We start from the raw sequence: 23,353 nt of genomic DNA on the forward strand, positions 1-23,353 counted from the left end.
ATGACTTGGAGTTCTCAACCGATTCGTGAGCATATCTTGGATTTTGACGACGATTTTGAGAGGACTTTGAGACGGACAAGGAAGCAACACGAACCAAATCCACCAAGCCCGAAATCTGACCTCGAGGAACAAGTCCTAGAGGAGGAGGAGGAACCCATGGCAAGAGTATTTGAAGAACCACAAGGCATGGCGGTGGACACCCGGACACTCAAGGAGCTTGCGGCTTCGGGATTGGGTAATGCCGCACCCTTGTGCATTCAATACCCCACGGCTGCCCAAGGTAAGACGGATGAGTTTGAATTAAAGTCAAGTTTGCTTCATCATATTCCTAAATACCATGGCTTGTCCATGGAAGATCCTAACAAACATTTGAAAGAATTTGAAGTAGTTTGCTCTAGTATGACTCCCGTCACTGTTGACGGAAATATTTTGAAGATGAAGGCTTTTCCATTCTCTTTGATGGATAAAGCCAAAGATTGGTTATATGAGTTAGCTCCCGGCACTGTCACATCTTGGGAGAGTATGAAGAGAGCGTACTTGGAGAAGTTCTTTCCAACTTCTCGCATCATCCTCCTACGCAAAAAGATAAGCGGAATCCAGCAAGAAGAAGGTGAGTCTTTTCCTACGTATTATGAACGATTTAAATCACTTGTTGCTTCTTGTCCACAGCATCAGATGAAGGAGGAGTTGCTCTTGCAATATTTCTACGAGGGTCTCCTACCTCTAGAACGTCAAATGCTTGACGCATCGGCGGGTGGAGCATTGGTGGACAAAACACCCAGGGATGCCAAGGTCTTGATCGCTAACCGAGCATTGAACGCTCAACAGTATGAGGGAGTAGGCCAAAGAGGACCTCCACGGCACTAAGTACATGAGGTAAGTTCAACGTCCGATCTTCATTCACAATTGGCTAATCTTACTTCTATTGTTTCACAGATGGCCGAGGGAATGAAGATGCAAGGACCTGTGGTATGTGGCGTATGTTCTATCCAAGGACATGCCTCCGAAAAGTGTCCTCAACTCATCGAGAATGGCGGATGGGAGAGTGCGAATGCCATTGGGTTTCAAAGCCAAAATCAGTCAAGACATGATCCATACTCCAACACGTATAATCCGGGGTGGCGAGACCACCCAAATTTCAAGTGGAGGGATTCCCAGCAACCTCAGAACCAAGGAGGCTTTAAGCAACAACCCCCGGGGTTTTTTCCCAAAACCTACGGCCCACCCCAAAATCAAGCCCAATCCGGCCCAAGTGCCTCAGGTACGTCTCTTGACAATGATGCACTTCTTAAGATACTAACTAAGTTGTCTAATGGGCAGGAAGATCAAGCGAAGGCTATGCAAAACCAAGATAAGAGGGTGGATCAACTTGAGAAACAAATTGGGCAGATTGCCGAGTTTGTAGGTAAGTTTCGAGATCCCGGACAACTCCCTAGTTCCACCATTCCAAATCCGAAGGGAGGTTTCGAATCAGCCAAAGCAATCACCCTAAGAAGTGGTAAGGAAGTTGGGGCAGTTCCTACATCAAAAACAGGTCATAACGAGGATGAAATTTTGCAAATGGAAGAGGAAGAAACAAGGTTGCCCACGGCAAAGGTGATTCCACCTTTGCCGCAAGTCCCTATGATCCCAAATCTGTCCAATTCGGCCAATAAAGGTAAAAATGGGTCAAATTCGGTTCATACTAATGTTTTCCCTTCAAATGTGCCTTTTCCTAGTAGGTTCATGCAAACGAAGAAAGAAGAGGCAGAAAAGGATATCCTTGAAACCTTTAGGAAAATTCAAGTTAACATACCTTTGTTAGATGCAATCAAGCAAGTTCCGAGGTATGCTAAGTTCTTGAAGGAGTTGTGTACCACTAGGAAGAGGATGTCGACTAAGGAAGTGGTAAAGGTAAGTGAGAATGTGTCCGCCATCTTGCAACGCAAACTACCTCCCAAATGCAAGGATCCAGGTAGCTTTACCATTCCTTGTGTTATTGGGAATACTAGATTTGAATCTGCCATGCTTGATTTAGGTGCTTCTATAAATGTTATGCCATATTCCATTTATGCATCTATGAACTTAGGAGCATTGAAAAATGATGGGGTAATAATACAATTGGCCGATAGATCTAACGCCTATCCAAAGGGAGTTTTGGAAGATGTTCTTGTGCAGGTTAATCATTTGGTCTTCCCGGCGGATTTCTATGTCCTCGAAATGGATGAATCGGACCATGCTCCTTCGCTGCCCATTCTACTTGGAAGGCCATTCATGAAGACGGCCCGGATGAAGATTGACGTGTATAGTGGAACTTTGTCCATGGAATTCGATGGGGAAGTTGTTAATTTTAATCTTTCTGATTCCATTAAATACCCTAGTGAGGACCATTCATGCTTTTCTATTGATATAATTGACTCTTTGGCGCAGGGATATCTCGACGATTTGAATGACGATGCGCTTGAAAAAGTCATTACACGAGGCATGGAACTCAAAACAAAGGGGGCAGATTGCATGCATGCCCACGGCATACAAGAGTCATTCCATGCCGTGCCCCCTAGTGAGGAATTACTTGAAGTTGTGGCTGCCCTTGAGTCCTCACCTAAGCTTGATGGTAAGTATACTAACCGTGAGTCCATTCCCATTTCGACTGACAAATTACTTCCATCTATAGTTCAGGCACCTACCCTTGATCTCAAACCATTACCGGGCCATTTGAAGTACATTTTCTTGGGGGAAAAGGAGACATTACCGGCCATCATTTCTTCATCACTCACGGCACAAGAAGAGGAGAAACTAGTGCGTGTTTTGAAGGAATTCAAAGCTGCCCTAGGTTGGACATTGGCCGATATCAAAGGTATTAGTCCCGCCACATGCATGCATCATATATTTCTTGAGGAGGGGGCCAAACCAACTAGAGAGGCTCAACGCCGTCTTAACCCTCCGATGATGGAAGTTGTGAAGAAGGAGATAATCAAGCTGTTAGATTGTGGAGTTATCTATCCTATCTCGGATAGTAAGTGGGTTTCGCCTATCCAATGCGTGCCGAAGAAATCTGGAGTGACGGTTGTGGAGAACGCAGAGAATGAGCTAGTGCCCACTCGAGTCCAAACCGGTTGGCGCGTATGCACTGATTATAGGAAGATAAACGCCACCACGAGGAAGGACCACTTCCCATTGCCGTTCCTAGATCAAATGTTGGAAAGGTTAGCGGGTCATTCATTTTATTGTTTTCTTGATGGATACTCTGGTTATAATCAAATTGTTATTGCACCAGATGATCAAGAAAAGACTACTTTTACATGCCCCTTTGGTACATTTGCTTATTGTCGCATGCCATTTGGTTTATGTAATGCACCTGCTACATTTCAAAGATGCATGATGAGCATATTTTCAGATTATGTTGAGAAAATTATTGAGGTTTTTATGGATGATTTCAGTGTGTTTGGTAATTCATTTGATGGTTGTTTGAGTAATCTTAGCTTGATATTGAATCGTTGTGTTGAAACAAATCTTGTGCTTAATTGGGAAAAATGTCACTTCATGGTTAAAAAAGGTATTGTTCTAGGCCATATTATTTCTGAAAAAGGCATTGAAGTAGATAAATCTAAGGTAGACCTTGTTCGTCACTTACCCTCTCCAACTTCGGTTAGAGAGGTTCGTTCGTTTCTTGGTCACGCAGGTTTTTATAGGCGGTTCATAAAGGATTTTTCCAAGATTGCGCAGCCACTATGCCGATTGCTTCAAAAGGAGGTGGTTTTCGAGTTCAACGAGGTGTGTGAGAAAGCATTCAACCATCTCAAGGAGGCTCTCACTTCGGCTCCCATTATCACACCTCCAGATTGGAGCCTTCCATTTGAGTTGATGTGCGATGCTTCGGATTATGCGATTGGTGCTGTTTTGGGGCAGTGAAAGAACAAACAACCTCATGTTATTTATTATGCTTCTAGAACATTAAATGATGCTCAATTAAATTACTCAACAACTGAAAAAGAATTACTTGCTGTGGTATTTGCATTAGATAAGTTTCGGTCATATTTACTTGGGACTAAAGTTATTATTTTTACTGATCATGCAGCTCTCAAGTATTTGCTTACAAAAAAAGAGGCCAAGCCTAGACTAATTCGATGGCTATTGCTTCTACAAGAGTTTGACATTGAGATTCGGGATAAGAAGGGCGTGGAGAATGTGGTGGCTGACCACCTAAGCCGCATGGTGCATAATGAGGAGTCCCTACCCATTGCAGAGACATTCCCCGATGAACAATTGCTGTCCATAAAGGTTAGTACACCTTGGTATGCTGATATAGTTAATTTTTTGGTGTCAAAACGTATTCCAAGTGAGTTCAATAGGCACCAACGTGACAAACTTAGGCATGATGCACGGTTTTATGTGTGGGATGATCCATACTTATGGAAATTTTGTCCCGATCAGATTATACGTCGATGTGTGCATGATTCTGAATGTCATTCAATTTTGAGTTTTTGTCATACATATGCATGTGGAGGGCACTTTGGCACACAACGCACGGCCCTCAAAGTGTTACAATGTGGATTTTATTGGCCTAGTATTTTTAAGGATGCTAGAACGTTTTGCTTAACATGTGATAAATGCCAAAGAATGGGTGGCATTAGTGCAAAGGACCAAATGCCGCAGGTTTCTATCCTAAATGTTGAAATTTTTGATGTTTGGGGTATTGATTTTATGGGTCCCTTCCCTTCATCGTATGGTTTCATGTATATTTTGCTTGCGGTTGATTATGTGTCAAAATGGGTGGAAGCCAAGGCCACCCGGACTAATGATTCTAAAGTGGTTGCAGATTTTATTAGAACTAACATTTTTGCAAGGTTTGGAATGCCACGAGTGATCATTAGTGATGGAGGGTCACACTTTTGCAATCGGACCATTGAAGCGTTATTGAGGAAATACCATGTCACCCATAAGGTTTCTACACCTTACCATCCTCAAACGAATGGCCAAGCCGAGGTTTCCAACCGAGAGATCAAGCAAATACTTGAGAAGACCGTTGGGCCAACAAGGAAGGATTGGAGCTTACGGTTAGATGATGCACTTTGGGCGTATCGTACGGCGTACAAAACCCCCATTGGGATGTCCCCCTTTCGACTTGTCTATGGCAAGGCGTGCCATCTTCCCGTTGAATTGGAGCACAAAGCACTTTGGGCCATCAAGAAGTTTAACATGAACCTCGGTGAAGCGGGAAGTCAAAGGAGATGGCAATTAAATGAGCTTGATGAGATAAGGCACGAGGCGTATGATAACGCAAGCATTTACAAGCAAAAGACCAAAGCTTTCCATGACAACATGATCCGTGGGAAATCATTCTCAATTAGGCAGAAAGTGTTATTGTTCAATTCCCGATTACGTTTGTTTCCCGGTAAGCTACGCTCTAAGTGGATTGGACCATTTGTTATTACTAATGTTTTTGTTCATGGTGCAGTCCAAATCCAAAGCTTGAAAACGGGACATGAATTCAAGGTGAACGGGCATCGTTTGAAGCCCTATTATGACACCTTTGTGGAGCATGCCGTGGATGACATACCCTTGGAAGCCGTGGGCCCTAGTAAGGAGTGAATGAGGTCTTCGTCCGGCTGTACGACGTAAAAGCAAGCGCTACTTGGGAGGCAACCCATGCATTCAACAAAGGAAGACCTAGAAAGCGCTCCACACTCAGATTTGCGTCCCTAAACCCTTTCCTTTGTTGCTTACTTTATGTTATGTGTAATGTGTTTAATTGTGTCTAAAACATTGAGGACAATGTTTAGTTTAAGTGTGGGGGGGTAACATTCTGTTTTGAGATATTTTTGCATGAAATTCGTAGGGTATTACCACCTAACATGTCTAAACTTGTTTCCCACTGTTTTTAAGTGTTTTTAAGCTATTTTAGAGTGTGTTGACTTAAAAATCCGAAAATACCATAAAAATTTGAAAAATTGTTTTGAAAAACCCAAAAAGAGTTGTTTTTGTGTGTTTGTTTGTGTCATAGGTCACCTTCCAACGCAATGATGAGGATTTGGTTTTTAATTGCATGATGGTTAAAGAATGTTACAAACATGGATGGACGTTTGATATACTCTTTAGTTTATGCTTGTTTGTAGTTATAATTTACGAATGCACATGTAATCACAAATGATAAAAATCAGTTTTTGTAACATGCTTGAAGGAATGAACTCAAACTAACGCTACATCCTTGTGAGACTTGAGCCTAAACGTTTATTTGGAGAGTTAAAATCTGTGCATTCTTTGTTTTCTAAAGTCGTTGCATGATCTCATTATTCGTTGCTTGGTTGCTACTTAGAAGGCGTTTCATCATTTAGTTCCAAATGCTACAACTCATGCCCATTTCATTCAAAGCATGTTATTGATTTGCATAACACACATTCAAGATGAAGTTGTGTAGTGACCACCACCTTAGCCAAAAAGCCGTGTGCCCTATGTCATTATGTTTTGTAGGTTTTTAACCCCATTGAGCCTTGTTAGCCTTCATTATTTGTTAACTCATGTTTTCCTCACCTAGCCTAGATTAGGACTATCCATACTCTTGTTCTTGAAGCATAGCAAAGCATGATTCAAATTGAAGTCCTTTTGATTTATGTTGGCAGAAAACAAGTGTGGGGGAAGTGTTTTTCATGAGGAATTGTGTGCTATAGGCACGGAAAAAAAAGAAAAAAAAAAAAAAAAAAGAGAAAAAAAAAAAAAAAAAAATGAAGAAAAAGTTGAAAAGTTGAGAAAAAGAGTTCCAAAGTATTGTTTGTTGAAGTAAGGGTCCAAAACAATGAATTCGGCCCTAAGGAGTTGTCTAAATCTTTCCCTTGTGATTTAAAGTTAATTTCTGCAATCTAAGTGAATTCTAAGTCTCAATTTCATTGCTTTGCTTACTATTGCTTGAAGAACGTTTGTTTTCCCTATCCTTTCCTTGTTAACCAACACCCCAAGCCCCATTACAACCCTTAACTTCTATCTTGAGTGTTATGTGTGTCAATTTGTGGAGTTTGAATTTGGTATGAGCATATGGTGTCACTGGTTCTCGCATCTAAGTAGTAGCATTCCATTCATGAGATCATATCTAAACATGCTTCTTAACTCTAGAAATTGCATTCGTTGTGAAACATATATGTGAGCATTCGTTTTCATATCTACATCAATCTTCTCACATATAACTAGTGTAGGGTGTGTAGTCAGAAAATCTGAGTGAAAATTGAGTGCGTAACTAGTGAGGAATTGAGGGAATTCTCTAAGGCATGTTACTACATTCAAAATGTGTTTTAATTGATTAAATGTGAATTAGTGAATGGTGACTATGATTAAGTATGTGCTTGAGGGGAAGGAAGACTAAAAACTATGTGAGTAATGATCTTTGACAAATCATGTTCATTGGAAATCCCTGAGGCAAACGTTGGAAGGTTTAGGTTATGTTTTGTTTGTTTTGTTTCGTCTTGTTTACTTTAGTTGTTTTGTTTTGCTCGAGGACTAGCAAAAGCTAAGTGTGGGGGAATTTGATAGGAGCATATTTATGCGCCTTAGTTAGCTAGTTCTTATGCATTTTTGTTATGTTTTCTTCGTTAAAGTAGTCTTTTAAGCTACTTTCATGTGTTTTCAGGTTTAAAGGACATATTACATGAAATGATGCAATTTGGAGTTTTTGGAGCAAAATTGAGCTGGAATGTGGTGTATGCAAATGGAGCACATGGAATGGACGAGGTTGAAGGTCAAAGGAGCTTAAGAAATGAAGAAATGAAAGTGAAGAGCAAAGAAGTCGGAATTGGCAACCAAAGTTTCTAAAGTTGGAAGTTTCTATTCTTGGAGGTTTCCATTTTCGTGAGTTTCTATTCTTGGCTTTGGGCTTTTAGATGACCTAAACCCTAACTCCTTGTGGACCCTAAGCCCATGCCGCACCTAAACCCTAATCCTAGCCCACTTAATCAGCCGCACCCTAGGGCCTAATCATTTAATTTCTGCCAAGTTAAACCCTAATCCATCTACCCTAAGCCCATGCCGCACCTAATGTTCTATAAACCCTATTTTCTGGTGGATTTCCAACCCTTGCCGCACCCAAACCCTAGCCCATTTGTCTAACCTGATTTCTGTAGGGTTTGGCTGCCTATATATATATGTTTTACCACCTTGCCGCAGATATCACCCTCTCCAAAAATCAGAAATTCGTCAAAATATATTCATCCCCCTTGCCGCAGCCTTCCTCCACCAATCTGCCATATTTTCACCCTTTGCCGCAACCCCCATGTCCCCTAAACACTACCATATCATTCCTTACCTACTCATCCATCTAAATAACCCCTAGAACATGTCCTAGTTCTTGTGCCGCAGACAAGAGGAGGAGAGAAAGCTTGGGACGTTCATGCCATTCTATTGAGGATTGCTGGAACGTTTTAGGTGTTGTCTTTCCGTTGAATTCCATGTTTAATTTTGATATTCTTTGTGTTGTGAGTATGAGGAACTAAACCCCCTGGTTAGGGGCGAATTCGAAACCATGTGCATGCTTGCAATATGATTTGATTACATTCAGTTGTTATTTCATAAGTTATGGATTCAATTCGTTCATCTATTTGATTGATAACTTATTTGTGTATGTTGATTGAGAGTGCACGCTTAGTTTTCATGCATGAATATGATGCTAGATTATGAGGGAGTTTCACCTAATAGTTACAATCTTATAATCATAAGTAGTGAAGGTTGCTTGAAAACAATCGCGTTGAATGAATTCTTAGCATAAGTTTCATGCAATTCATAGTAACGAATGCTTCGTCAATGCTTATGTTTTTTTTATAGAACTTAATGATTCTTGCTTGTATCTCTATTATGCAATTCATATAGGGAACTTGTAGGGAATGTTTTGAGTTGTCGTATGCAATCATCCAACTTAATAACTTGTGGAAAAACTGAGGGTTAATTAGTGCAATTCACGGTTAATCTGGGGCGTTGAGTATTTATAATTTATTGGAAGAACAACTGAAAATCGTTTTGTTTGCAAGCGTGACATGTGTGGAGAAGAACCTCCTAACTAGCCTTTTATCCATCCTTTTTATCCAAAAACATTCTACACTCTGTTTAGTTTAAAGTTTCTGTTTTATGTTAAATTTTCGTCCAAAACAAATCCCCCTTTAATTTGAAGTCTTAGATTAGTTAGAAAGTGTTTTGATTTGTGTTTCTAAGTATTTTGATTCAAGTTTTCACCCAATTTCGTCCAAATTAGTGTAGGTGCTCAAAACTGCCCAGAAAGTGGTTTTTAGGCAGTTTTGAGTCTTCTAGTTGCTGTTTTGGTTTTTAGGTTTGTTTAAGTTTTTTAACTTTTAGTTTTGCATTCTTTGAGTCGAGTTTAGTGTTTTAAACTTTGTTTTTGAGTTTTTAAGTCAGTTTCCAAGTGTTTAGCAATCCCTCCTAATCCCCGGTCTAGAACGATCCCTACTTACATCTTTACTACAATTTGACAAAAAGAGGGTTTAATTTGTGTGCTTATTTATTTCGCATCAATCTCTGAATACGCCTCTTCGATTTCTGAGCAGGCGCCCCTTCGATTTCTGAACGACGCCTCTTCGCTTTCTGAACGACACGTGGTAGTGCAGATGCGACTCCTTTTGACAAAGCTGCACGCGTCTTCTGAAAAGCAGAGAAAGCGTCGCCGAACTTTGCGCTTGTCGGCTAAAGATATGTAGTTGCGGTGATGGCCTCCACGTGTTGTCTGAAAAGAAGAAATCTTTTGACAAAGTTGAATGCGTCTTCTGAAAAGCCGAGAAAGCGTCGCCAAAATTACGCCGGAAATTCCGGCTTTTTGAATCGATGGACGCGTCGCCTTGGCTTTTTTATTGAGCTATCGATCACCACAACAAACACTCTCTGAAGATTTCCCATTCTTGAAGATCGACTCCGGCCCTTTGAAATTTAACTCCATCCCTTTTCTTTGAACACTTTTGAAAAATGGCAAACTCATCGAACCTTAGCTTGGAATTGAGCCTTAGCAGTGATACGGGCGCGCCGCGTCAAGGTAACGTATGGCGCCCTTCTTTCTTATCTTCTAACGGTCTTCTTACAGGTGAAGACTCCGTGATGCAGGACGCCACAACAGCTACAATAGTAGCTAGGAACCTCCTCACTCCAAAAGATAGTAGGCTGCTGTCAGGACGGTCCGATGAGTTGGCCATTCAAGAGTCCCTCACACTTAGTGTTCAGTGTGCGAGTTCTGTGTCCAACATGGGTCAACGCCTGCTTGCCCGCTCCCGTCAGGTGGAATCATTGATGGCAGAGGTGGAGAGTCTTAAGCAAGAGATCCAGCAGCTTAAGTACGAGAATAGAAGTTTGCATGTGCTTGCAAATAACTATTCGTCGGGCATGAAGAGAAAGCTTGATGAGCTGCAAGAATCTGAGGGTCGAATTCACAGTGACCGTCAAAGGCTTGCGGCTTGTCTCTAGAGGCACCTTTTTCCTGGGTCATCCAGCGCTTGGCCAAGTATTGAGGCCTGGAATGCTTTAGCTCCGATGGCTTCCGCTCCGATGCCTCCCGCTTCTGCGCCTTCCGCTCCTATGCCTTCTGCTTCGACGCCTCGTAGCGGGGCTTCACGTAAACATCCTCTGTGAAGGCTCCATCTTTCTCCATGTTTAGTATCTTTTTTTTTTTTTTTTTTTTTTTTTTAACATAAATAAAATCAAACGGCATGGAATTTATCTTTGAATGGGCGGTGATACTTGAAATGATCCGGTAATAGTTTAAATTCCAGATTGGGTGCCTGAATCATTAACCACATGTTAGTATAAAAGAAAATTGAAATTCGGGGAGGCGGCTTACCTGTGTGCTCCAAAATGAACTCCAAAATAAACACCCCTTCGAAAGTTATGACTTGTCCCGTGTCATAAAATCCAACTTCCTTGGGAATTGTGGTTTCAAATATGTCCTCTTTGATGCCTTCTACATCTTCTCCAGCCACTACCTTCTCTTGAATCATTCTTCTTGGTGTACAAAGTCCTTTGAAGAATTCAACACCATCTAAAACTTGCTGTGTTGCACCAAGAATTTGAATAACATTTTGCACCTTTGGGAAGGCTTCCACGATGTCCTTTTTACTCTCTTCTTGGTTGGGAATCAAAAACCTGCTAGGAAAAGGGACATTGGGTGGAATAACATCAGAATAACATGGAATTGGGACGTCCTTACTGGTGGTGGGTGGTTTAGAGGGCTTAGGGGGCTGCGGCAAGGGTTGTTCTACCCTTGCCGTGTGCATGTCTTCTTCCTCCTCCTCAATTAGCAGCTCTTCATCCACTTCTAGGCTATGTTTGGACATTTTTAGGTCAGCTCCAACCTCCATAGCACTTCCCAAAGTGATAGCATTATGGATTTCAAAATCTTCCTTCGAGTTTTCAATAGTTGAGTTGGAGAGTTCACTTTGCTCTTGAATTTGTTTCATGAACTCCATAATCTGCCCAAATTGCTCGTCCAATTTACCCAACTTCTTGTCTTGATTTTGTTCGTCCTGCGTCAAAGAGGTTAGTAATTGAAAATTTTTATCATTATCCATGGACATACTTGAACTTGATTGGAATTGTTGTGGGGGAGGTTGTGGTGGCTGCATAGGTGTTGTATTGAACTCCTCATATGGTTGCCAATATGCTTCTTGTTGAGCCTCCTTGGCTTGATTTTGTGACCCCTGCGCCAAAGAATTTATTTCATTAAGAATTTGATTATAATCTATTGGCGAACTTGAATTTAATTGAGCATATTGCATATGAAGTTGTGGTGGCTGCATAGGTCTTGAATAGAACTCCTCATATGGTTGCCAATATGCTTCACGTTGAACTTGTTGATCTTCCCACCATATAGAGTTTGAATGATCCCTCCAATCTCTTTGTGGACATTGATTGGCTTGAAATCCTTGCCTATATGAAGCACCAAATGTAGGGACACTCTGCATTGTGGTCCTTTCGGCATACGACGACAATTTAGAAGTAAGATTTGCCAATTGAGCTTGAATGCTAGCAAAATCCATATCTTACTTCTCTAGTACCTAAAATCAAAGAAAGAGAACTAAATCAAATATCAAAAGTAACAACAAACAAAGAAAACAACACTAAGTTAGAAACTAAAACGAAAACAACTAAACCAAAAAAAAGAAAAGAACCAAGGGATTAGCAAAGTTGCTAATCCCCGGCAACGGCGCCAAAATTTAATGCGAGTTTTATACGCGCACAAATTAAACCCTCTTTTTGTCAAATTGTAGTATAGGTGCAAGTAGGGATCGTTCTGGACCGGGGATTAGGAGGGATTGTTAATCTCTTGGAAACTGACTTAAAAACGTAAAAACAATATAAAACACTAAACTAGACTCAAAGAATTCAAAAATACTTTAAAACATAAACTAAACAGATTCTAACAAGTTCAAAAGACTCAAAACTCTTAAAAACACAAACTAAATTGATTTCTAACTAATTTGACATTAAAGTAAAGGGGGATTTAGGTTTTGACAAAATTAAACTAAATGAACAAATTGCAATTAAAACAGAATGTAAATATGAATGTGAATAAAATATGGATGATGGAATAGCCAAGGGGTTCTTCTCCACACATGTTACACTTGCATACAAGATTGATTCTCAGTTGGTCTTTCGATAAATTATGAAACTCAATGCTCCAAGTTAATTAGGTCCGCTTAAATTAACTTTCAGATTTCCCTAGATTCGTTGGATTGAATGGAATACGCATTACAACCAAATTATTCTTAATCAAAGTCCCTAACTATGGAATACGCATGATAGAGACATTCAACAAAGATCATTAAGTTCAACGGAAATCATAAACATCGACGAGGCATTCGTTACTATGGAATACGCATGAAACTTATGCCAAGAATTCGTTTAACGCGATTGTTTATAAGCAACCTCCACTACTTGTGAATACAAGTTCGTAACTATTAGGTGAAACTCACTTATATTCTAGCGTCATATTCATTCAAATGGTTAAACAAATTGAATCCACAATTTATGAAATTCCAACCAAAAGTAATCAATTCATATTGCAAGCATAAACATGTATTTTGAATCACCCCCTAGCTAAAGGGGGGTTTAGTTCCTCATAACTTTGAAATCAAAGAAACATCTAAACATTCCAACAACTCAAACTTGAATTGTATGAACGTTTAGGCACTCTTCTCTTCCATTACAAAACAAAGAAAATTGAATTTAAACATTGAAATCAAAGAAACACCTAAACATTCCAACAACTCAAACTTGAATTGTATGAACGTTTAGGCACTCTTCTCTTCTTCGTTGTTGTAGCACAAGGTCTAAGGTGAGTTTTTTGGGGGATGAGGAGTGGTTGGAGTGGTTGGAATGAAGAGAAAATATGCAGAAAATGAAGGGATATGCACGACAAGAATGGAGGTATTTGTGGTGTGTTGTGTATGAAAATGAGATGTCTTTGAATGAATGAATGCAAGGGTATTTATAGGAGTAGTGGAGGGAACATATGGCTATGTCATTTGTAGGTGAAGTAGGTGGATGTTGTAGGTGAAGTAGGTGGGTGTTGTAGGTGAAGTAGGTGGATGTTGTAGGTGAAGTAGGTGGATGTTGTAGGTGAAGTAGGTGGGTGTTGTAGGTGAAGTAGGTGGATGTTGTAGGTGAAGTAGGTGGATGTTGTAGGTGAAGTAGGTGGATGTTGTAGGTGATTATGAGTGATAAGTGATAAGTGTATGATATGTTAAGTGATAAGTGAATGATTATGATAAGTGATAAATGAATGTATGATATGATAAGTGGTGAATGATATGTGGTGAATGATAAGTGGTAGTGTTTAAGTATTTAAAATAGGGAACAAAGCCCTTCCTTGCATGGCAAGGAAGGGAGACACAAGGAAACACACGACAATGTCCTAAGGTTGCTAGGAATGTTGTTTTTGTGTTCTAAAATGCGTAGGAGTTTTCAATGATGCTCAAACATGAGGTCTTTTTAGGATTTAACTTTCCTACTTCAAGTCTTCAATTTCGTCCATCCTTTTGGCTCCAAGCATATGATATCCATTCCCATCTCTAATTTGCTCCAAAAGGCTCCAAAAGGCATCCTTTTGCATACTTTGCCCTTAGAACCTGAAAACACACAAAAGAAGCATAAAGAACTAAAATAACTAAAGAAACATAACGTAAATGTACGAGAACAAGCCATTTAAGTCGCATAAATATGCTCCTATCAAATACCCCCACACTTAGCTTTTGCTAGTCCTCGAGCAAAACAGAAAAACAAAACAAAAAGAACAAAACACAACCTACACCTTCCAACAATCGTATCAGGGACTTCCAATGCACATGACAAATTAAAAATCATTATTCTCACAGATTTGAGCCATCTTTACACTTAAGTACATTCTTACTCATAGTCACCACATACTAGTTCACAATTAAGCATTTAAAACCATGTTTTGAATGTAGTAACATGCCTTAGAGAATTCCCTTAATTTCTTACTAGATGTACTCTCGTTTTTCACACAGATTTTCTGACTACACACCCTACACTAGGTATATGTGAGAAGATTGATGTAAACATGTAGACGAACACTCACATATGTTATAATAAGGAAAGCATTTTCTGGAGTTAATAAGCATGTTTAGATATGATCTCATGAATGGAATGCTACTACTTAGACGCGAGAACCAGTGACACCATAAGCCCATACCAAGTTCAAACTCCACAAATTGAAATACACAACACTCAAGATAGAAGTCAAGGGTTGTAACGGGGCTTGGGGTATGTGGATAACAAAGAAGGGATATGGAAAACAAAGGTTTTTAAAGAAATAGTGAGCAAAGCATTTGAATCAACTTAGAATTCACTTTTGAATGAAAACTCAACTTTTGAACAAAAAGGGAGAGTTTAGACAATTTACACCCAGAATTGGTGTTTTGGAACCTTTCTTCAATCACTTATTCTTTCATTTTTTTCTTTTCTCTTTTTTTTTTTTTTTTTTTTTTTTTTTTTTTTTTTTTTCTTTTGAATCTCAAAACATCAACACTTAAACATTCTCTCCCCCACACTTATTTTCTTTCATAATGTAACTCAAAAGGAATTCAATTAAGTCATGCTCACTATCTTTTAAGAACAAGGGTGGGGATTGTCCTAAACTAGGCTAGGTGAGGAAAATGTGGGTAAACAAAGAATAAAGGCTAAACAAGGCTCAACGGGGTTAAAACTTACAACATATACGAAGTATGGGAAGTAAGGCTATTTGGCTATGGTGGTGGTCACTACACAACTTCTTCTTGAATATGTGTTATGCAAATCAATAACATGCTTTGAATGAAATGGGCATGAGTTCTAGCATTTGGAACTATATGATGAAACGCCTTCTAAGTAGTAACCAAGCAAAGAATAATGAGATCATGCAACGACTTTAGAAAACAAGAAATCACAGATTAAACTCTCCAAAGAACGTTATAGGCTCAAGTCTCTCAGGGTTGTAGCGTTTGTTTGAGTTCCTTCCTTCAAGCATGTTACAAAAACGAATTTTTTCTTTCTTTTATGATTGCATGTGAAGTCATACATTATAACCATAACCAAGCATATACCAAGAGTAAATCATACTTTTCTCTATGTTTATAACTCTTTCTAACCGTCATGCAATTATAAACCAAATCCTTATCATTGTGTTGGAAGGTACCCTAAGACACAAACACACAAAAACGACTCAAAACACTCTTTTTAGGGTTTTTAAAACAAGTTTTTCAAATTTTTATGTGTTTTTCGGAGTTATAAAACAAAACAATATAAAACACTCTAAAACAACTTAAAAACACCTTAAAACAGCAAGGAACAACATTAGAAGTTATGGGTGATAAAATCCCACGAATTTGCATTAAATAAACTTAGTTACCCCCCCACACTTAAATCAAACATTGTCCTCAATGTTTTAAGCATATGGTTCACACAAAAACATAAGTAAACACACAAAAAACATTTAAACATACTAAACATGGCAGAATGTAATTAACAAAGAGAAGAGTTTAGGGACGCAAATCTGGTTATGGAGTGTAAATTCCCTCTTCTCCTTGGTGATTGCATTGAGGCTTTGATCTTTGCTCCAAAAGGCTCCAAAAGGCATCCTTTTGCATACTTTGCCCTTAGAACCTGAAAACACACAAAAGAAGCATAAAGAACTAAAATAACTAAAGAAACATAACGTAAATGTACGAGAACAAGCCATTTAAGTCGCATAAATATGCTCCTATCAATAAGTAGGGATCGTTCTTAACCGGGGATTAGGAGGGATTGCAAATCACTTGGAAACTGACTCAAAAACGTAAAATAAAGTTAAAAACGTTCACAAAGACTCAAAGGACTCAAAACAAGTTCAAAAGACTCAAAACTGCCTAAAAACACTAACTAGGCAGTTTCTGACCTTAAACCCAATGTTGGACGAATTTAAGATTATGGCTTGATTCAAACGTAAAATAACAATATGAAACACTATACTAGACTCAAAGAATGCAAAACTAAACTTTAAAACACTAAAACAAACCAAAAGACTCAAACATCACCCAAAACACTCAAAACAGCCTTAAAATCACTTTCTGGGCAGTTTTGAGCACTTTGGTGAATTTGGACGAATTTTGGGAAATAAATTGAATCAAAACACTTTAAAACATAAACTAAACAAAGTCTAAACACTAAAGAACAAGAAAGTAAAGGGGGGTTTTAAATTGACGAGAATTGAAATAACGAAAGAAGTTAATAAACTAGAAAGAACGTAAAGATGAATTTGATGGAATTGAATGGATGGGAACCTAGCTAAGGGGTTCATCTCCATACATGTTATACTTGCATAATAAAATGATTTCCAATTGCATTTCAATAAACTATGATACTCAACACCCCAAGTTAACCGTGATGCACTAATTAACCTTCAAATCTTCCTAACGTTATTGAATTGGATGATGCATGCGACAATTCAAAACATTCCCCACAAGTCCTCAACATGAATGCATAGAAGAGGTACAAGCAAGAATCATTACGCTCTATGAAAATTATAAGTGTTGACGAGGCATTCGTTACTATGATTGCATGAAACTTATGCCAAGAATTTGTTTAACGCGATTGTTTATAAGCAACCTCCACTACTTGCGAATATAAGTTCGTAACTATTAGGTGAAACTCACTTATATTCTAGCGTCATATTCATGCATGAAAATTAAGCGCGCATTCTCAATAAACATACATAAATAAGTTATCAATCAAACGGTTAAACAAATTGAATCCACAACTTATGAAACGCAATTAGAAGTAATCAAATCAAAATGCAAGCATAAACATATATTTCGAATCCCCCCCCTAGCCAAGGGGGGTTTAGTTGAATTTAAACATTGGAATCAAAGAAACACCTAAACATTCCAACAACTCAAACTTGAATTGTATGAACGTTTAGGCCCTCTTCTCTTCCATTCCTCATTCGTACAAAACAAAGAGTATTGAAATTAAACATTGAAATCAAAGAAACACCTAAACATTCCAACAACTCAAACTTGAATTGTATGAACGTTTAGGCCCTCTTATCTTCCTCTTCGTTGTAGCACAAGGTCTAAGGATAGTTTGATGGTGTGAATGGTTTGGGGAGTGGTTGGAGTGGCTGCAATGGAGGAGAAAAGTGTTTTGGTGGCTGCTGCAAGGGTGTGGAGAGGTTTTTGACGAATTTCTGGAATATGGAAGAGTGAATTGTGTGTGAATGAGTGTTGTGTGAAGTGTGTATGGTTTTTATAGGGAGATGAATGGATGGGAGAGGGAACATGACAGCTAGGTTAAGTGAATGCATGTGCAAAACAGCTAGGATGGCTGAAATTGTAAGGGGAATGCATGTGCAATGTTGGAAATCTGATGGGAGAAAGGTGGATGCATGTGTTGGCTGATTTAAAGAATGTGAGGGAATGATGAAAGGGGAAACATGACAGCTAGGATGAATGCATGTGGAGTGCATGTGCAATGTTTTAAAGGATGGAATGCATGTGAATATGCTAGAAATCTGATGGGAATGAATGATTAAATGTGAATGGGTGATTAGAATCTAGGGTGCATGTGGGTTAGAAATGCATGTGGGTGAATGTTTGAATGATTAAAGGGTGTGGAAGATGGCTGAAATGATGAAAGAATAAAGGGTGCATGTGGGTTAATTAATGAAGGAAATGCATGTGCAATGACAATGTGTTAGAATGGATGTGTGTTATGCATGTTAAGTGATAAGTGATAAGTGATGATGATAAGTGATAAGTGATAAGTGATGATGATAAGTGATGATGATAAGTGATAAGTGATTATGATAAGTGATAAGTGATAAGTGATGAGTGATATGATATGTGGTTATGATATGATAAGTGGTGATGATAAGTAATGATATGTGGGAGTGTGGCTGAAATGAAGGAGTGGAATGTTGGAATGTTATGCACGGCTAAGGAAATTGGAAAGGTTTAAATGTCCTAAAACTAAAGGGAACAAGGTTCCAACACTTTGGTCTTCAATTAGGTCTTCAATTTCGTCCAACACTTTGGGGCCAAGCATAAGCTATCCATCCTTAGCCCAAAAGTGCTCCAAAAGTCTCCAAAATGCATCTTTTTGCTCCTTTAGCCCTTTGGACCTACAAACACACGAAAATAGCTTAAAGTACTAAAATAACTAAAGAAACATAACGTAAATGCACGAGAACAAGCCATTTAAGTCGCATGAATATGCTCCTATCAAATACCCCCACACTTATCTTTTGCTAGTCCTCGAGCAAAACAAAACAACAAAAGAACACGAAACTAGACAAAACGAACAAAACACAACCTACACCTTCCAACAATCGTCTCAGGGATTTCCAATGCACATGACAAGTTAAAAATCATTATTCCCACAGATTTTAGCCATCTTTACACTTATGTACATTCTTACTCATAGTCACCACATACTAGCTCACAATTAAGCATTTAAAACCATGATTTGAATGTAGTAACATGCCTTAGAGAATTTGCTCAAATCCTTACAAGATATGCACTCAATTTTCACACAGATTTTCTGACTACACACCCTACACTAGGTATATGTGAGAAGATTGATGTAAACATGTAGACGAACACTCACATATGTTATAACAAGGAAAGCATTTTCTGGATTTACGATAATGACATGAATATGATCTCATGAATGGAATGCTACTACTTAGAATGAGAACCAGTGATTCCATAAGCTCATATCAATTCCAAACTCCACAAATTGAAACACATAACACTCAAGATAGAAGCATAAGGGTTGAAACGGGGCTAAAGGTGTCTGGCTAACAATGAAAGGTGAAGGATAAACAAACATTCTTCAAGCAATAGTGAGCAAAGTATTGAATTAGGCACTTAGAATTCCCTTTAGACCGCAGAACTCAACTTTGAACACCCAAGGGGAAGTCACAAAACTTAGGGCCATATTCAAACTTTTTGGGCCCTTTCTTCAACAATCACACTTGTGAGTCCATTCTCACTTATTTTCACTCTTTTTTTTTTTTCTTTCTTTTCTTTTTCTTTTTCTCACATTTTTTTTTTCTTTTTTCCGTGCCTCCTTTAAGACTTAGGCACATACATACACACAAAAATCCCTTCCCCCACACTTATTTTCTGCAACATATTAATCAAAAGGAATTCATTATCCGTCATGCTTACTATGCTTCAAGAACAAGGGTACGGATGGTCCTAATCTAGGCTAGGTAAGGGGTGATGTGGTTAGCAAAGAAAAATAGGCTAAACGAGGCTCAACGGGGTTAAAACTAATAACAAATACGAAATATGGGAAGTAAGGCTATTTGGTTATGGTGGCAACTACACAACTTCATCTTGATATATGTTATGCAATTCAATGTCATGCTTTGAATGAAACGGATATAAGTTCTAGCATTTAGTTCTATCATGATACAATTGCATTCTAAGTAGCAACCAAGCAAGGAATAATGAGATCATGCAACAACTTTAGAAAACAAAGAATCACAGAAAATAACTCTCCAACGAAGGTAATGGCTCGAGTCTCACAGGGTTGTAGCGTTTGTTTGAGTTCCTTCCTTCAAGCATGTTACAAAAACGAATTTTTCTTTTATGATTGCATGTGAAGTCATACATTATAACCATAACCAAGCATATACCAAGAGTAAATCAAACTTTTCTCTATGTTTATAACTTCTTTTTAACCGTCATACAATTACAAACCAAATCCTTAACATTGTGTTGGAAGGTACCCTAAGACACAAACACACAAAAACGACTCAAAACACTCTTTTTAGGCTTTTTTAAAACATGTTTTTCAAATTTTTATGTGATTTTCGGAGTTATAAAAATAAAACATACTAAAACACTCTAAAACAACTTAAAAACGCCTTAAAACAGCAAGGAACAACATTTGAAGTAATGGGTGATAAAATCCCACGAATTTGCATCAAATATACTTAGTTACATTTTCGGAGTTATAAAAATAAAACATACTAAAACACTCTAAAACAACTTAAAAACGCCTTAAAACAGCAAGGAACAACATTTGAAGTAATGGGTGATAAAATCCCACGAATTTGCATCAAATATACTTAGTTACCCCCCCCCCCCCCCCACACTTAAATCAAACATTGTCCTCAATGTTTTAAGCATAGATTCACACAAAGCATAAGTAAATACACAAAAAACACATAAACATACTAAACATGGCAGAATGTATTTAACAAAGAGAAGAGTTTAGGGACGCAAATCTGGTTATGGAGTGTAAATTCCCTCTTCTCCTTGGTGATTGCATTGAGGCATTGATCTTGGTGATTCCACAGGCATACTCTTGAACTGGGCTGCATGATTCTTTTGGTCTCCTCCACTTGTTGATTTTCCTTTGTGCTACTGGGCTGGAAGATTCTTTTGGTCTTCCCCGATGGTCTGAGCTTACCCCTTTGGTCTGTTTCTTTGTTCAATCTTTCCAATTCGTATTGAAAAGGGTTGGAGGATAACTCAGCCTATGTTTGTCTCCACATGCTTCAATGTATCATTTTCACTTGCCTTACTCGCTCCCCTTTGCAGAAGTGGTCCCTTCTCCGGAAGTGTATCAACCGTTGAAGATGACTACTCGAGAGCAACGCTAGGTAAGCAATCAGGAATAGATTCCAGGCAGTTGGCTCCAGATCGGAAGACTGACTCCAAGTGCCGGCTGATTGCTTCTTTTACTTTGCCATGCGAGTAAGAACAAGGACAAAGAAAAAGACAGGGAAAGAGCATGATATGAGATACCTTTGCTTTTGAAGAAGCGGTGAATGAATCAGCACACTTTAATCTGCCGTTTCCTCCTGGGTCATCTGTACTCCAGGCATCCGGTATCATTTTTGGGGAAGAAGAGGAATTTGAGTATTTCGAAAGGCTTTGCTGGGAGTGCGCCCTCAGAGTTGAGGAAGAGTTGGGCATTTTCTTCATGTCTGCCTTGCCACAAAAGATGAAGGTCGACATATATAGAGAAAATATCAAGTGGTGGTACTGTTCTTTTACCCTTGTCGACAAACGTCTCTTCGATCCTGCAAATCCGGCTTTTTGAAATAGTGGCGCCTCTTCGATTTTTGAATACGCCTCTTTGATTTCTGAACGACGCCTCTTCGATTTCTGAGCAGGCGCCCCTTCATTTTCTGAACGACACGTGGTAGTGCAGATGCGGCTCCTTTTGACAAAGCTGCACGCGTTTTCGGAAAAGCAGAGAAAGCGTCGCCGAACTTTGCGCTTGTCGGCTAAAGACGTGTAGTTGCGATGATGGCCTCCACGTGTTTTCAGCTTTGTCAGAAATCTTTTGACAAAGTTGAACGCGTTTTCTGAAAAGCCGAAGGAGCGTCGCTTAACTTATGCCGGAAAATCCGGCTCTTTGAATCGGTGGACGCGTCGCCTTGGCTTTTTATAGAGCTATCGATCACCGCCAACATACACACTCTGAAGATTGCCCATTTTTGAAAATCGACTCCGGCCCTTTGAAAATTTACTCCATCAACCCTTATCTTTGAACACCTTTGAAAAATGACTAACTCATCGAACCTTAGCTTAGATTTGAGTCTCAGCAGCGATCCGGTTGCGCCCCGTCAAGGTAATGTATGGCGCCCTTCTTTTTTATCTTCTAAAGGTCTTCTTACATGTGAAGACTCCGTGATGCAGGACGCCACAACAGCTACAATAGTAGCTAGGAACCTCCTCACTCCAAAAGATAGTAGGCTGCTGTCAGGACGGTCCGATGAGTTGGCCGTTCAAGAGTCCCTCGCACTTAGTGTTCAGTGTGCGAGCTCTGTGTCCAACATGGGCCAACGCCTGCTTGCCCGCTCCCGTCAGGTGGAATCATTGATGGCAGAGGTGGAAAGTCTTAAGCAAGAGATCCAGCAGCTTAAGTACGAGAATAGAAGTTTGCATGTGCTTGCAAATAACTATTCGTCGGGCATGAAGAGGAAGCTTGATGAGCTGCAGGAATCTGAGGGTCGAATTCAAAGTGACCGTCAAAGGTTTGCGGCTTATCTCCAGAGGCACCTTTTTCCTGGGTCATCCAGCGTTTGGCCAAGTATTGAGGCCTGGAATGCTCTAGCTCCGATGCCTCCCGCTCCGATGCCTTCCGCTCCTATGTCTTCTGCTCCGATGCCTTCCGCTTCTATGCCTTCCGCTTCTATGCCTTCTGCTTCGACGCCTCGTAGTGGGGCTTCACGTAAACAACCTCTGTGAAGGCTCCATCTTTCTCCATGTTTAGTATTTTATTTACTAAATAAATTTTTTATTTTTTATTTTTTATTTTTTTATTTTTTTTTTATGAACATAAATAAAATCAAACGGCATGGAATTGGTCCTTGAATGGAAGGTGATACTTGAAGTGAACCGGCATTGGTTTGAATTCTAGTGTAGGTGCCTGATTCATAAAAAACAACAAGTTAGTATAAAATGTAATGGAATTTGGAAAAGAGGACTTACTTGTTTTGTCCGACAAGAACTCAATGACAAACACCACTCCTTTGAAATTTTCAGGGATATTGGACTTGGCCAGATTGCAAGTGATGGTTATGACTTGTCCAATGTCATCAAATTTAACTTCTTTGGATTTTGCGGTTTCAAGAACGTCATTTTTGATGAATTCATGACATTCCCTACTTGTCACCTTTGGAAGGGCTTCCAAGATGTCTTTTTCACCTTCTTCTTCCTTGGAAGTCATGAATCTGCAAGGAATAGGGATACTTGTTGGAACAGGGTTAAAAATAATGAAATTTGGAACAACCATACCTGTATTAGATGGCATAGGAGCAATAGGTGCCTCCGGTAAAGGTGTTTCCACCCTTGCCGTGGGTTGGGTGTATTCCTCTTCCTTGTGATTTGATTTTGATGGT

At 39.3% G+C, this 23,353-nt stretch overlaps 1 pseudogene; it reads left to right on the forward strand.

Annotated features, from left to right (window-relative positions):
• Positions 1-23,353, forward strand: part of LOC148695742 (uncharacterized) — a 55,920-nt pseudogene continuing 32,567 nt past the window's right edge.

Source organism: Pyrus communis, chromosome 7, assembly GCF_041283825.1.
Source record: "Pyrus communis isolate YQ-2024b chromosome 7, ASM4128382v1, whole genome shotgun sequence".
In the NCBI taxonomy this organism is placed as follows: Eukaryota; Viridiplantae; Streptophyta; class Magnoliopsida; order Rosales; family Rosaceae; genus Pyrus; species Pyrus communis.